The sequence below is a fragment of the Nannospalax galili genome, unplaced genomic scaffold (assembly GCF_000622305.1).
Source record: "Nannospalax galili isolate Female #2095 unplaced genomic scaffold, S.galili_v1.0 scaffold768, whole genome shotgun sequence".
NCBI lineage: Eukaryota > Metazoa > Chordata > Mammalia > Rodentia > Spalacidae > Nannospalax > Nannospalax galili.
The window spans coordinates 7249818-7255432 of record NW_008360317.1 but is presented as its reverse complement, the minus strand read 5'-3'; the positions used below and the strand labels follow the sequence as shown (position 1 = coordinate 7255432).

At 45.3% G+C, this 5615-nt stretch overlaps 2 long non-coding RNA genes across 3 annotated transcripts in view; both read right to left on the bottom strand.

The window, feature by feature from the left end:
- Positions 1 to 4989, bottom strand: part of LOC115068747 — a 36124-nt gene extending 31135 nt beyond the window's left edge. Inside the window, exon 1 of the long non-coding RNA XR_003848089.1 lies at positions 4891 to 4989. This is a non-coding gene — a long non-coding RNA (uncharacterized LOC115068747). The remainder of the gene's footprint in view (positions 1 to 4890) is intronic.
- LOC115068746 overlaps positions 4988 to 5615 on the bottom strand; it is a 12704-nt gene continuing 12076 nt past the window's right edge. For both annotated transcript variants that reach the window (XR_003848087.1, XR_003848088.1), the window contains exon 5: positions 4988 to 5119. This is a non-coding gene — a long non-coding RNA (uncharacterized LOC115068746). The remainder of the gene's footprint in view (positions 5120 to 5615) is intronic.

Genomic DNA, 5615 nt, shown 5'->3' with positions numbered 1-5615 from the left:
AATGATGGCTAAATTTGTTTTCTCCCCCTATCTAGAAGCCTTTGAGAGGGAACTGACACTGATTCTAACCACTCCAACAGCTATCAAACTACCTGAAAGCAAATCCTGACTCCATCACTCTAGAGTCCAGCCTTGAAAGACAAAGAAAAAATGAGGAGGAACCCAATAAAGGGATGCTTTTGGAAGCCCTTGTCAAGAAATTCCAATAGACTCTCATATGAACATTTGAAAATTGCCCTGTTCTGACTTTTTTCTAGTTCCCTGCCTAGAACTCGTAATGTTAATTACTCTTGCCTTTACTTCTTCACATCTCCTATCCACAATTCAAGGACTTTCTTCCCCCCCTATTGATAACAGTTATGCAATTTGGAAGTCTTTTAGATAGACCCACTGAAGGGGTACTCCAGTTGCCTTACCCTGTGTCCCTGTTCAGCATGGAAGAAGCCAGAGTGGTCTGTGTCCCAATTCCCTATTGGCAATTTGGGTAACCCCTGCAGAGGATGATGTGATATGACTAGGAGGTAGGAATTGGCTAGGGAGTTAGGGTAAAAAGACCCCAAAGAAAAGTAGCCAGTTTCTTGGCTAAAATTTACAATGTCCTTGGGCCTCTTAGCAACATACTTCATTCCAAAGACCAAAAATGTTGAAAGTATTTGGGAGCTTTTACCTAATCCTTAAAAGATTTTAGTGTTACCTTTTCAGATGAGGGGAATATTGGAGTAGCCAAAATCCCCATTTAAAAAAAAATAAAAGAAGAAAAAGTACATGAAGTTATCAGAAAAAAGTGATGGGGAGGTATGGGAGGAGTTGGAGGGGAGGGAGTGGCATGGATTTGCTCAAAACACCTTATATGCGTGTATGAAATTCTCAATAAATTATTTTTTTTAAAAGAAAAAGACCATTGATATGTCAGGGTGGCAGTGGCCATCGAAGGGAGCAAGGGGACCAGTGAGGTGACAATGCCAGCAACTCAGGTGAGAAACGAGGCAGACCTCAACAGGTAGCAGCCCTGTGAGTGAAGAGCAAGACTCGGATTTGGGGTGCATTTGGGAGACAAAATGTGCTATTTTATAAGCAGTTACATAAGGCTGGGGAAGGACAGTAACCTCCGGGTCTGGGTTGATTGTGCCAGAGCAGGCACCTGACTCCAGGGGAACACTGGAGGAGATGATGGGCTATGGTTTGGGATATGATTTATGAATTGGTGCCTTTCGTCCAGTATTTCAGAGTATCTTTGAACAGAAGGATAAGGACTTGGCTTGTCACCATGGCAATTATTGGGTACCTTAATGAGAACTGATTTGGCAGGGTAAGGAGGATAAAAGTCACTTGGTCTTGAGTAAGAAGATAGAATGCTGCCTTTCCTGGAGGGCTTATTCCTCCTGGTGCACTCCTGTCCTGGTGCCGGTCCTTGTGGAAACCTGGGGACATCACTGACTCCTCCATCTTTTTATATTATGTATTCTTTTGATTTCCTCTCTTACAATCTCTCAGTATTCCTGGTTCTCCATACCACCTGCCTCTTCATTCTGGCTTTCCAAGATTTTCTGTTTGACTTCTCTCAGAACTGGAGAATCCTTTAAAAACAGACATCTAATGACTAAGTGCTCTGCATGACCTGTCAGATGTTTGGGGGTTGTTGGTGTGAGCCATGAAGCCCTCCACTACTGGACCTCTGAATTCCTGTTTGGCTCCTTCCTTCCTTGCATCCCATCCAGCCCCCAGCTTCCCAAAGCTGCTGTGTAATACTCAGGTTGAGACCACATGCTTCCCCCCTTGCTCTTAGTGCCCTGTGTTCATCTCTGGCAAGTCTCCCCACAATCAGCACTGCCACTTGGTAGTTCTCTTTCCCTGAGGAGTACCCTCAGATTCCTTTTTAAAAATGATTTATTTTATTTATTTGTGTATGCTTCTCTATGTATGGAGATGCCCATATGTGTGAAGGTAGCCAGAAGAGGGCATCAGATCCTCTGGAGTTACAGAGGTTGCAAGCTGTCAGAGGTAGAAGCTGGCCACTGAACTTCAGTCCTCTGAAAACTCTGAAAAAGCAGCAAGTGCTCTTAACCCCGGAGCCATCTCTCCAACCCTGTCCCCAGTTTCTTGAGGAAGGGAACCACATCATATTTTATTATATCCATGGCAACCAGTAGAGTAGCTGTCATGAATATATAAACCCAGTAAATAAATGGACAAGATACCGATTCTACAAATGATCTTGCTATGAAGGGATATATAATTCAACATGTTTAGTAGATGAGAAAACCAAGGTTTAGATTCTGAGTTAGGAAAGAGTCAGAGAGAGGAAAACAAACAAAAGCAGAGGCAAGAGAGAGGAGCTCCAATAGTGAAGGGGTTCATGGGTCACAGAAAGAACTCCCAAACATTATCTGGTGGATCATGTAGAGCACCTAGTCATTAGATGTGCTAGAAATTCAATGCAGGTGAATCAACAGCCTGCCCCTCACCCTCCTGCTCCTCACCCTCCTGCCCCTCACACCTGCCCCTCACACCTCCTGCCCCTGACACTTCCTGCCCCTCACAACAGCTGCCCCTCACAACAGCCCTCACCACCGCTACTCCTCACGACTCCTGCTCCTCACAACCCCTTCTGGAACAGGTTGGCTTCAGGATTTTCAGAACCCCAAGTTATGGCTGAGATGCCAACCTCCTCTTCTACTTTGCTTTCAATGTGAAATGTCCTCATAGGCTCATGTAATGGAGCACCTGTTCCTGAGCTGGTGATAGGTGATAGGTGATAGGTTCCAGAAGGTTGTGGATCCTTCTGGAAAGGGGGCTTAGATGGCAGACATAGGGCTGTAGGGATGGGTCTTCAGGGTTGAAGCCTCTTACCCAAGCTCTCTGCTTCTTGATCTGCCAAGCCATCTCCCACTCCTGCTGCCACAGCTGCTAGCGGCTCTTGCTATCATGCATGAGAGACTATGTCCCCTGAATAGTGAGCCAGATAAACCCTTCTTTCAGCTGTTTCTGCCTGATATTCAGCTGCAGTGATGAGACAAGTGACTCAGATACCTTCCTACAGGCATTCTTGCCCCAATCCATAGCTGATACCTTATCCTCAAGGGATTGGAACTTCCACACTGGTATACACTTGGCACCTGGGTTGGGGTGGATAACAGGCCACTTCTGAGTTGCCCAACGAGTGCACCAGGAAGCTGGCAGCCACTGCTTTGTTCTGCCTCAGATGCCACAAGTCATGGAACTGATTGGGTTCACTCAGTTGCCTCCTGCCTCTTGCCATGTTAAGGAACAGCAGAAGGCAGGGCCTTGATCTTGGACGTTTCAGGGGAATTTCTGTTTTTCATATATTTTCCAGTGAAGTGTTCTGTTATAGCAACTCAGAATGGATGAAGGCACCGAGCCTTCACACCCCAGCAGGGTGGAGAGCCGCTGCGGAGCACGAGTTCTCGCCTTTCAGTGTGATCAGCAGTCTCCCTAAAAGGCAGACAGGAGCCAGGGCAGGGGCAAGGGTGGAAGAGGAAGCCAGGCAAGGTTGGCGCACTAGAGGATGAAGTCTGGGGAGGGGTGCTAAAACTACCTCCTAGGAGTCAGGAAGCAAAGCCACACAGGAGCAGAGGACTGCAAGGCCCAGCACTCTCTTGTCCCCTTTGCCCTTCATTTACAGAATGCAGGTCAGAGATAAAATTCCCAAGACTTTCCATCCAGTAACTACAGAACATTAATCCGAAACTTCTGGGTGCTGTCACTGTACAGCCGCCCTGGCTACACATGTCCATGCTGCTGGTCTTGTCTCTTCCTCTTCCCTAATATCTTGGAGTGGCTCACATACTATTTTTAGGTAAAGAAAGAATCCTAGTGTTCTGGCTGGAATCACCTTTAGGCCTCTGTCTGGCACACTGCCTTCAGTGCCAGGGCATGTTTACTCCCTGCCCTCGCCTCCTGTTCCTCAACCTCAGTCTCCTACAGCACTGAGGTCTGTTTCTACAGCACTTTCTCCAGGAAACATTCCACAGTGCCTCATTTGTTTGACCCCACAGCCCAAAACTCAAGCACAGGAGGAAATTCACACGGAAGGGCCAGTTACACAAAAAGAAGACTGAAGTCAGCACATGACTTGACAGTGGGACTCTCCACCTGCCTCTCCTCAAAAAATGGCTGAGGACTTGCATCTCTGTCACTGCCACATCCCTAGTCCTGTGAACACACTTACCATATGGCGGTAATTGCCTGGGGTCTGCTCTCTCTTTACTTGCCCCATGAGTCCACCATGGAATCTGGGGTTTCATTCTTTTTGGAAATTTTTTATTTTTGGCCTTTTTTGAGAAAGAGTCTCCCTGTAGCCCCAGCTGGCCTGGAACTCGCTATGTAGTCCATGCTGGCCTTGAACTCACAGAGATCCACCTGCCTCTGCCTCCCAAGTGCTGGGATTAAAGGTACGGATTTCATTCTTAGCAACGAACACAGTGCTCAGCACATACTAAGTGCCCAGAAAACTTTCTGCCTAGCTTAGCATAGTGTTGCATGCTGTAGTCCCAGCTACTCAGAAGGCTGAGGTAGGAGGCTGGCTTGAGCCAAGAGTTCAAAGCCCAGCCTGGACAACATATTGAGACCTCCGTTCTCACAAACAAAAAGGAAAAATATTTATGACAAGTCAAAAAAAATGGAAGATGTGAAGCTCCAGTTACTTCACCAGCCTAAGGTGGTAAAATCCTGCATCCTACAATCAGCCTCCCCCAACTGGACACTTATTCTGTGAAGCAGAGGCTGAACTAGAGCTCCATGGGGCTCCTAGAAGATCCATGAGTTGGCATGGGTAGAAGCTTAAGAACTGAATGCATAATTTTGGTGATCCACGTCTAGTCTGAGGAGCGATCAAGAGTCTTAACTATTTTCAAAAGTATCTTTACTCACCAGAATGAATGAATCTTTGCTCTGACACAGTGGCAATTAAAGCATATTCAGTGGTAATTAAAGCCCATCCCAGGAAGAGAGGCATTCAGCATCATTTGGAGACTTTATTTGGTAAGTAAATTCTTAGGCCCCACCTCAGCTGCTATAGCACGTGGGGGTGGGTACAAGCTGCTGAAGAAGCTTTGCAGACAATTCTGTTAAATAGCCAAGTCTGGGGACAACTGAAGATCTGAAGAGGTTAGAAAGTGGGGACAAAAATTACAAAGGTGAGGAGAGAAAGACAAAGCACAGCAAATAGAAAAAGAAAACAATATTATAAAATAAGTCCAAATATATGAAGTGATGAAAATATGTGCAAACATACTAAAATTGCTAATTCAAAAGAAGGAAGCTTGGACTGACTAAAAACAATGGGACAAAGCATCATGTTGGACGTGGTAAATATATTCATTTCTTAATTATTCTTAAAATTGGATGGTAGAAGAAAGTCTACAAAAATCGACAAGTACCAACAAAAAGAACCAACATTTTCATAATGCTTACAAAGAGCTCTCACTGTATCATCTTGAAACTATCTAAGAATCTAGTCTGTTTATTTTAATTTCATTTTATTTTTGAGAACTTCATAGATGAGTATTGTATTTGCATTATTTCCATCCCTCCCAGTCCCCCACCAACTCCTCCTATATCTCCCACTCCCTCCCAATTTCTTGTCTTCTTTATCA